This window comes from Sitophilus oryzae, unplaced genomic scaffold (assembly GCF_002938485.1).
Source record: "Sitophilus oryzae breed Bouriz unplaced genomic scaffold, Soryzae_2.0 scaffold_1494_pilon_pilon, whole genome shotgun sequence".
Lineage (NCBI taxonomy): Eukaryota > Metazoa > Arthropoda > Insecta > Coleoptera > Curculionidae > Sitophilus > Sitophilus oryzae.
In genome coordinates this window covers 6357559-6368586 of record NW_022146163.1, presented here as the reverse complement: position 1 = coordinate 6368586, position 11028 = coordinate 6357559, and the positions used below count along the sequence as shown (strand labels likewise).

The 11028-nt window shown below is 30.9% G+C and overlaps 1 long non-coding RNA gene across 2 annotated transcripts; it reads right to left on the bottom strand.

The window, feature by feature from the left end:
* Positions 1 to 6250: 6250 nt before the first annotated feature.
* LOC115877632 lies at positions 6251 to 7467 on the bottom strand. Of its 2 annotated transcripts, XR_004049373.1 has the most exons (4): positions 7265 to 7467; positions 7111 to 7192; positions 6795 to 6917; positions 6251 to 6724 (listed from the first exon to the last, which is right to left on the bottom strand). It is a non-coding gene; the product is annotated as an uncharacterized LOC115877632 (long non-coding RNA). The 2 variants fall into 2 exon arrangements; XR_004049372.1 differs by having other exon boundaries at positions 7111 to 7467.
* Positions 7468 to 11028: the final 3561 nt, after the last annotated feature.

Sequence of the window (11028 nt, the reverse complement as noted above, 5' to 3'; positions counted from 1 at the left end):
GTGCGACGGACGAGTCAAACGGCCAAATCGACCTCTCTCAAATGGTGCAATCGTCGTTTTAACTGTTCCCTGCACTTTTAATGGCGTCTTTAAATTACCCTTTTCGGTTACCATAAACTATTAAATGTGACAAATCGTGCTGTATATGCGACCCTTAAAAAAGATAGTCCGGATGGAAAGTCTGCCAAAAAATATGATAAATCTGTTTTGCGGAAATACAAATTATTTGGATAACAGCTTTTATGGGACGCGGAGACGGGCGACTTCATTATACCAATAAAGCAACGATTGTATACAGATTTTATGGCAACTATTTTTATAATTTATAGTCGCTTTTATGCCCCGTTCGGTATTTTTATGTCGCCGACATAAAGAACAAACTATAGAAGATTTGCTACTCTCCCAGACTGACATACGAATAAAATAAACTCCGTTATTTCAAATTGCTTCCTTTACAGACACCTTTTAATAAAATTTGCATCTTTTATTTGAAAATAAACGGAAGCAATCACGTAATTGAAAATAACAAAGTGTTATGTGCATTTATTTTATTCTTTTTAGTTTTTAGATTTTTTTATTCGTTCCACTTAGAACAAAAGTAGGTTTTCAGAAGGTGGAATATTATAAATAGTTATATAAATAAAAATGGAAATAATAAGAATATATTTTTTAAACCTAATTTAAAAAATCCCAATTATATTGTAACCATGTTCAGTTTTCTACTAAGAAACTACTTTATGAAAAGTCGATTTATTCGATTTGTCTAAATCAACCGATTGGGTATCAAACAGGGAGATGAAAAAAAATTTACTTACCGTTTATTATAAAATTGCAAATAAAATCAATTTTGTAAATTTGATGATATATTTAATTAGAGTATTAGTAATAATGATTTTGATTTTTCTATGTTAGTTTTATATTATATATTTTTCTTACCGTTCTAAATAATTTCCCGAATCTTAAAATACTTTTTAAATTAATTAATAGTAATCGCTTTTGATTTCTATTTGTTTTAGAATCTATTTCTTTAATTTATCGTCGTTTTCGTACCGTGTTTGACATTTTTATACCACCAACATAAAGAACAAACCGAGGAACAAACTATATTAAAGTTTACTGCTCCTCGGCAGTCCAGAGATACACGGCGGCATAAAATATTGTGGTAATATTTAAAAATTCTATATTTACTGTTACATTTTAGTCAAATTTACACATCTATACTAATATATAAAATCCTTAAGTGACTGACATACTGATTAATCACGATCCTGCTCAAAACACTCAACGTAAGAAGCTCATTTTTACATACAGGCACAGATAACATATAATCCAGATGGCCATTGCTTACGGAACAGCATGTTTTCGATGAGACAGTTCCCTATTAATGACACAGAGGGCGCCTATAGCCACATCTAATAATATTTTTAAAACGAACGAATTTGGAGCCACACCACGGCCACGCGATGTGAAGCGACGTAGCCGGTTGTTCACATTTATAAGCAAATTCCCGGTCAAACCCAGGGAAAATGTATATTTGGACTTTAATACTAGACAATTGGATATGAAAATACTAGTCGCAGTGGATGTTTGAAAGTCAGAATTTCTAGATGCATATACCGTATGATCGAAAAAAAACGGCGTCCAGTTGGCTGGGAAATGAACATCAATGACATTTCCCATATAAATTTACATATAAAATGACAGCGATCTTCATTCAATAAATCGCTATAGCCATCGCTGACGCCGTTTTTTCTCGATCATACGGTATATGCTATTTATAGCCATGAAATTTATAATTTAGATTTTATTTTTATTATTTGTCTCTTAATATTCATTAGCTCAAAATAAGGGTAAAGGTTATCTATATTATAGTAATAAATAAAATTTGGCACATAGGTTCCTTAAGTGATGTAAATGAGCACTAAGAAGGGATTTTTTGAAAATTCGACCGCTAAGGGGGTGAAATTAGGGATGAAAAGCTGCATAATAATTTGTTAAAATCTGGTTTAAGAGTATGAAATTTTTCACGAGTGCTCCTTGACTGACGTAATTGAACACTAAGGGGCAATTTTTGGAAATTCGCTCGTTAAGGGGGTGATATGGGGGGTACTTTTGTATACAAAAAAAGCATGTCCTAGGACTACGAAATTTTGCACAGAGGTGCCTTAAGTAGCGTAACTTAACAGTTCAATTATACAAAGCGATTTTAGGAAATTCTTCTACTAAGGGGTGAAACTGGGGGTGAAATTTTGCATATTTTTTTAAAATTAGTCCGAGGAGTTTGAAATTTGGAAATTGTTAATTAAGCGACGAAAGTGAGTACTCAGAAACGAATTTTGGACATTCATCCCCTAAGAAATAAGGGATGAAAATTGGTATAAAAATTTGTCAAAATCGGTTTTAGAAGTATGAAATTCTGCGTAGACGTTCCTTATGTAACTTAATTTAGCACTAAGAGGCAATTTTAGGAAATTTTCCCTCTAAGGGGGTGAAATGAAGGGTGAACGTTCTGAAAAAAAATCTGTCCTAGAAGTATGAAAATTTGCACAGAGGTTCATCAAGTGATGAAAGTTATACTCAGAAGCGAATTTTGGGCATTCATCCCTTAAGAAATAAGGGATGAAAATATGTACAAAAATTTGTTAAAATCGGTTTTAGAAGTATAAAATTGTTCGCAGACGTTCCTTATATAAGGTAATTTAGCACTAAGAAGCAATTTTTCGAAATTTTCCCTCTAAGGGGGTGAAATGAGGGGTGAACTTTCTGAAAAAAATCTGTCCTAGAAGTATGAAAATTTGCACAGAGGTTCCTCAAGTGATGAAAGTGAGTACTCAGAAGCGAATTTTAGGCATTCGCCCCATAAGAATTAAGGGATGAAAATTTGTACAAAAATTCATTAAAATCGGTTTTGGAAGTATGAAATTTTGCGCAGACGTTCCTTATGTAACGTAATTTAGCACTCAGGAACAATTTTTGGAAATTCGCCCTCTAACGGGGTGAAATGAGGTGTGGACGTTCTGAAAAAAAAATTGCTTGTTATTGCTAAATTACGTTACATAAGGAACAAACAGAATTTCATACTTCTAAACCCGATTTTAACAAATGTTTGTACAAATTTTCATCCCTTATTTCACTCTCTTGGAGAGAATGAGGAGATGAATGTCCAAAATCCACCTGTACAAAATTCCACACTCGTAGGACTGTTAGTTTTAACTTTCTATTGTTAATCTAAGGTTTTAACTAACAATTTATTAAAGTGCAACTATATAAAAATTATACAGGGTGGCGCCTCTCATACGACTCGGAGGCTCCAAGGAGAACGACCAGTTCGTATTTAAATGAAATTTTGTGAGCATATGTAAGTTAATTCTGCGCACGTTTTAAAAATATAGAGAGTTCTACAGGGTGTCCCCAAAAAAAGTTACACATCAAATTTGTGTTTTTTTGTAAGGGAATACCCCCTTTATTAATTAATTTTTAGATTCTAAGAGAAAAATAAAGGTGTGTTTTATTAGGGAAGTATATGACTGAAATGTAAGGTTTTAGACTTACTTAAGATTTTGAAGAACAATTTTTAAATTTCAAGAAAAACTACCTAAATTGGAATTTACTCTATTGCACTTTAAATCATATTAAAACCTGACCCATAAAGTTATACAGGGTGGGGCAAAATTAATGCTGAACATTGGTATAACCTGTATAACTCCTTTAATACCCACCCTGTATAACTCCTTTAGTTTAATTGAATCACCCAGAATATTATTCCGATATTCAATGGGAAATTCATGTCACTTCCAAATACTATTAAGGTTGCCGGCCTACCCCTCAAACAAAGATTTTCCTAGATATTTTCATTTCTATGATTTAGTGTGAATAGATCTTTATTATTTGATAAAATCTAGGGTGGCTGTGATATGTCTGACGTTACTTCAACATAGCTGTCAAATTAGTTCAACTTTAGCAACTAGTTATCATTTTGTGTGAGTTCGTCAGTTGAAACAAAAAAAATCTAAGAAATTTTCCGAAAATAGAAACTTATCCTACATCAGAGAGAATTGATATGATTCTATTAGTTAGCTCCTGATTTTATCTAGTCTGGGCTTTTTATTTATTAACATATATCAAATAAAAAAGCCCAGACTAGACAGTGTTAACAAAACTCGACCAAACCAAACCAAACTATTGTCTGAAACTGCATTTTTTTACTTACTAAATATGAATTTTACTTTGTTTTGTTGATCTTTGAAAGGTGTATAAAGTCGAATCATTTTAGATTGGACATTTAAATTTTATGGGATTTTCGGGATCCCGGAATTTAATATCGGGATTTCGGAGATAAACATACACGCCGCCGGGATCCTGGGAGTTCGGGATTTCAGGAAACTCTAGTCGTGAGATTAATGATGTACAGATGCATGTCATGTTGATTTGGAAGTGACAATCGATAAGATTTATCATATAATTTTACATACCTATTAAACGACAGCGATCTTCATTTCCAAGCCCACTCCCATGCCTTTTTTTTCTATCGTACGGTATATTCACTAACTGCATTACCTACTTATAATTTATAACAGTTTATATTCACTGATTCATTTATAATTTGTATCCACTTAATATTACTTGATTTATCCATCGTAAACTTTGCATAGATATAGAAATATAACGATGGACAACTCTTAATGTGTTAAATTATACCCTACGATCCAAAAAAAAAACGGCGTCCGATTGGTTTGGAAATGACTATCGATGATATTCCCCATATAATTTTACATATCAAATGACAGCGATCTTCATTTCATAGCCATCGCTGACGCCGTTTTTTTTCGATCATACGGTATATGGTAAAAGCCATCGATCACCATTTCTAAGGTAACTTAACGCCGTATTTTTACATACAAAATGTGCAAAAAAATTCTATATGAATGAACTCACAATTTTCTATCCACTTTGTACATAAATTAGGATCTCTTGACGCATGAAACTTAAACACATGTACACCTGATTTCCGAGAAATCTCACAATTGTAAAATTGACACTTATTACCAGACATTTTAATAATAATTATCACTAATCGCACAGTTGTAATCAAAGACAGTCAAAGGTATATAGTATATTACCATCACAGATTACCATATATTACCCGGCTTTTAAAATATCCATTAAAGACAAAAACAGTAACGACATATCTAAATCTTCTATCTTTGTCGCATATGGTTCGTTCCTGTATTATTCTGTGATAAGGGAAGGAATAGAGATTTTCTGTGATAAGTGGTAAAGCTAGGTTTTCATATGTACAAATTTGGCAAACGTTCCAGGAAATTCGGTCATATTTTTATTATAAAATTATTTATCATAAACAAATTTATTGTAAAAAAAAACTTTTGAACGTATATTCAAATTTTAAACGTTTCAATTAATAAATAACGTAAATCACTTTTAAATTAAATTTAAGAAAAAAAAATCAAAATTAATAAAACGTAAATCACTTATGAACAAATCATTATTTTAATTTCAAATTTATATTTCGAAGTTATATTACAAGTTATTTACTGTTGTCTTATACAGAGTATATCAAGACAATTGCGAAACTTTAAGGGGTGTATTCTTTGTTATTTGTCAACATTTTTAAAATAAGCTGAAGAGGTTGAAATAAACTATTTCTAATATTCGTTAATTTGACAAAAAACTGGAGCAACGATATGGAAAAAATGGATAGATTTGTATATTTAGAACGTTTTTATGACTTGCAATTTTTCCATAAAATTCATTATTTGAGGTTAAAAAAAAATGTAAATTATTATGTATTGGGACCAAAAAAATATTTTAGCAAAGAAGCTGTTGGCCTTAAAAACAGTTTTATTTTCTACTACTGTAAAATATGTTTACAAACGACATAAAGATAATTGATTGACAAACATGTTTTAAGCTACCCTTCCTAAATCTTCCTTAAAATAAAAAGATTAACAGATGGGAATACATATTATACCGCATGATCGAAAAAAAAACGGCGTCCAGTTGGCTGGGAAATGGCAATCGATGACATTTCCCATATAAATTTACATTTAAAATGACAGCGATCTTCGTTTTTTCGATCATATTGTATATCAAATAAAGTATTATTAGAAAAGCTCACTAGATTGTTTTCTAGTAAAAAAGACCTTATTTTGTCACAACAGGTGACATTTTTTTGTTTTAAATCAAGTAGGTTTTAAAAAAACTACAATAGGTAAAAAAGTTTCTAAACAAATAGAATATCCAAATTAATTTATTTCCAATGACAATAATGTGTAAGTTTGTAATTAAAGTTAGTTAATAAGAATAATAGGTGTAGTATATTTCAACATCATTCACTGGTTTTAAAAACATCAAAAAATATGCATGTGTTTTCATAGTATAAATATGAATTGTTCCTTACGTTAGTTCTTATTGATATAAAAGCAAAAAAGTATAAAAATTAAAAGCTGCAATTTTATTAAAAATATGTTATTCTAACACATATTTTTTTAACTGTAATGTTCTAAATTGATCAAAATATAAATGTTATTTTTTTCCTAGGAAAAATAAAACTTCATAACTTAATTTTCATAAATAAATTTATTTCTATTAAATTTTATAGAGCAATTTGTATTACAGTTTTATTTCACATATTTTGTAATACTGCTTCGGTGCAGTGCCCCATTGCTATCTGTGAGTTCATTTAAATTATGACGACATTACTGATCTAGAAGATAAAAATGTACCTAAGTACCTTAATATTATAATCAAAAATGGCTAATTTTGTAAATGATTACCTATAATGGTTAGATGAGTTATGAATGTAAACTTCATTACGTTGGTTTCTTGAAGTTAGGTGATATTAATTATCTTCGCATCATCATGGGCTCTAATCAACTGTAGAGTATTCGTCAATCAACCTGAAATATGTAATATTATTTACTTCATATTTACGAAAAATTACCATTTTCTTTTTATGAAAATTTTGAGTTTAAATTTAAATGTGATTAGAATAAATATACATCAGTATTTAACATTTTATCATAGGTAATATTCTATATATTACCTGTGATTTTATGCTAAAATGTTTAGTTTTGTGAAAATATTACTTACCTATAATATTTAAACGAGTTCCTGAATGTACAATTTGTTTATCACGATGTCAAGTTCTAAATCTTGTATTGGTTGTCTAAAACTGTTTGATTTTGCTTAGTTATATTGTATCCTATATTTTATTAAACAAACTCAAAATAATGTTTATAATTACCTTCATCAGCCTTCATATCATTAAAGTTATTATTATCATTTATCATTATCAGTCATTATGTAGTTATTTGTTCATTTGTTGCTCTGTTTGTTGTTGTTTGTTTTCAAAGATCATTTTTGAGGTTAATGTCATATGAAACTTTTCGTAATTAGGCAACTGGTAAATGACGTGTGACGATAAATTAATAAAATAATAATGAACGTATTAAGTCAAATATTTATATATTAATTTAACATATCTATTTCAGATAATACCCTATTTCATGTTTATAAATTACATAATTTTTAATTTGGTATACCTTTAATTTTATATATTCATAATGAATTGAAATATATTTCGATATAACGTTTGGCAACCACGCAACTGAAGTGCAAGCGACATCTGTGCAAGAGAAGCAAAACCTCCCAAAAAAGTGAGAAAAGATATCTAAAAATTTCATTGAGGGTGAAACCACCCCTCAAATATTACAATATTTTTTATTTAAAAAACGGTCAAGTTTCCGAAAAAACGCTTAAACACGTATATTTTATTTTGTTTTTTTACATATTTTAAGATTTTTTAAAAATGTATACAGGGTGTTTCGAAAAAAGGCGCTAGACGTAAAAAGCAGATTTTTTTAAAATAGATTGACTTTAGGGTGTTCGATAAGAAGGGATTTTTCGAAACTCTAATTCTAAGGGAGTGAAACTATCCCTCAAATATTAAAATATTTTTTATTTAAAAACCGCTGAGTTTTTCGGAAAAACTCTTAAACACGTATATTTTATTTTATTGTTTTACATATTTTAAGATTTTTTATAAATTTATACAGGCTGTTTCATAAAATATAACCATTGAGTAATAACAATTCTGCTTAAACTGCTTGACGTTTAAAGCTGATTTTTGGCCAACAGATGGACTGTGGGGTGGAGGGGTTTCTCGAATCTCAAATTCCAAGAGGGTGAAAACGCCCCTCAAATATTACAATATTTGTTATTTAAAAAACGGTTAGTCTTTCGGGAAAACGCTTGGACAAGCATAATTTATTTGTTTTTTTTTACATAATTTGAAATTTTTTAAAAAATCATACAGGGTGTTCCAAAAAGTTGGGTAATTTCTTAACCACGATTCTGCTTAAACTGCTTAACGTAAAAAGCTTATTTTTGGCAAACGGATTTTCGAAAGTCAAATTCCAACGAGATGAAACTACCCCTCAAATATTACCAAGTTATATAATAATATCGCCATATTGTTTTTTGTCATGCTTACAGTTGAGGGTTGGAACCTTTGGTGTTACACAGCAAAATAAAAACACTAAATCACCACAATACACCAAAAACACTTTTACTTTTACACTGGACGCGCGTTTCGCTAACCATGTTAGCATACTACAGTACAGTAAAAACTATAGTTTATAATCATGTGCTGGTGATGCTAACATGGTTAGCGAAACGCGCGTCCAGTGTAAAAGTAAAAGTGTTTTTGGTGTATTGTGGTGATTTAGTGTTTTTATTTTGTTATTTTTTATTTTGTTTTTCTCATGCTGACATAAATGTGAGAAAATTTTTTCCAGTTTGTATGCTAATGGAAATTCTTTTGGTTTGCTTTATCATCACCATTACAAATGATTAATTCGACGCGAACGAAGTCGCTGATACACGCTAGTTTTATATATGAGAATAAATTAAATCAACATATATTATAGAATTTAAAACAATATTACATATTTCTTGAAAAGATATCTGTGTTTTTCGCCACTTTAATAAAATCTATATAATAAAAATTTAGGAGTATTTTTGAAAATATCACTGCGTTGAATCCAAATGGATATCAGTTTATCAGGTTTTTACTAGCAAAATAAAATGTTCTAACTGATAAAACTGCTTAACGTTTCAAGAGGTATCTTTAATTACAGTTGAGGGTTAGAACCTTTGGTACTATAACAGTAAAATAAATTCACCACAATACACTAGAAGACTTAATTTTTGTTATGATTATTGATAGTTCCCAGTAATAATTAGTACGCAGAAAGAAAAAAATCGTAGGTGTTTGGGAAGGCTCGAAAGGAAACAATGTTTTTGCGACGTTTCGCTTCTTCAGGCACCAAAACATATATTAATCCATACTATGCCTACAAACATTCATGGCGATTCCAACCGCCAACACTAAGCCACATACGCAAGAAAGAACAGAAACAGTACGACACAAACCGAGCATCGGTGTACATCGGGCAAAAAAATACCACTTAAGTTTCTGTTCTTTCTTCCATATGTGGCTAGCGGTTGGAATCGCGATGAATGTTTGTAGGCATAGTATGGATTAATATATGTTTTGGTGCCTGAAGAAGCGACAATAAAGTCGCGAAACGTCGCAAAAACATTGTTTCCTTTCGAGCCTTCCCAAACACTCACGATTTTTATCTTTCTGCGTACTTTATTTTTGCACTGGACGCGCGTTTCGCTAACCATGTTAAACTAATATCAACATATATATACAATTTGAGAGCTTAGTCAGCTGAAACCGAGCACGCGCGGCTAAACTAGCCAAGCGAGTCAAAACCAACTGAGGGTAACAATTAATTACTGAAACTAGAGCAATAGGAATAGAGAACTGGAAGGAATTGGGTTGGGTTGGGTTGTGTTAGAGCAATAGCAACAGAGAACTGGAAGGAATTGGAGCATTATCTTCTGTTCTGTTCATGATCTTTTTATTTAGGACCATTATCTTCTGTTCTGTTCATGATCTTTTTATTTATTAATTTTGACGCTCTAATATGCATCTTATTGCCTGTAACTTGAGACTTGTGTTTAATTAATTTTAAATTATAAATGATTATACAACCCATACAAAAAAGTTTCTCAGAACTTACGACCAAGAAAAATCAAAGATTTAAATAAGAACAATTTTCGAATTTTCACAGGGTTTCTAACAACGCACTGTCTAATCAACGAATACCTCAGTAGATTAAAGCTGAGAAACAACGGCAAATGCAGATTCTGTCGGAAAAATGAGGAAACACCTTATCATTGAATGCGCCGAGACGGCAACCTTTTGTGCCACAAATTTTGGTACGGCTGATGAAGATGGAGAGCTTGCCTCTGTGGATCCGTCTCAGATACTGGCTTAGTGTCTCTTGTCAAAGCCCTGAGATTGTATGATGAATTATATCCCGTTATAAGTCAAGAAATAGGGAACACACAAGAGATCTGTAGGGTCGCGGTGATTAACCCCCCTCCTAAATATTCTACATTCTATACAATGACCTTTATGAACAATACGTTGAGAAATATTTATCCGGTCTACCATATCTTATCTGAGCCATATGTTAATATTGATCTACTAGTTTGCCTAACATATTTCTGATTACAATTTTTACATGAAATCTCATAAATACCCGACTTTTCCAGAGGAGATGTTTTGTCTTTAGGATACCTAATAGTTGTTGTAATTTTTATTATTAGCATTAGACACAAGTTTCTAACTGACATTCCTAAAAATTATTTTTAAACCACGGGATGTCTCTCTGTAAAACGGTATTGAAATATATTTGACGTATCTTTCTCCACTTGAAAAATCGAATTTGCAGAAATCGCAAACCTACATCTACTTCTTTTCTAATTATTTTATCAACTAATAAAAAAGAATATTTATTACACTCACCTACATTTCTAATGTAATTTTTTTTTGTTTCAAATCTTTCACTGGTAAGTGGAAAACTAGGTAATCTATGAACTAATAAATTTAAACTAGCCATATATGTACGTTCAATGTTCAACACTATGACA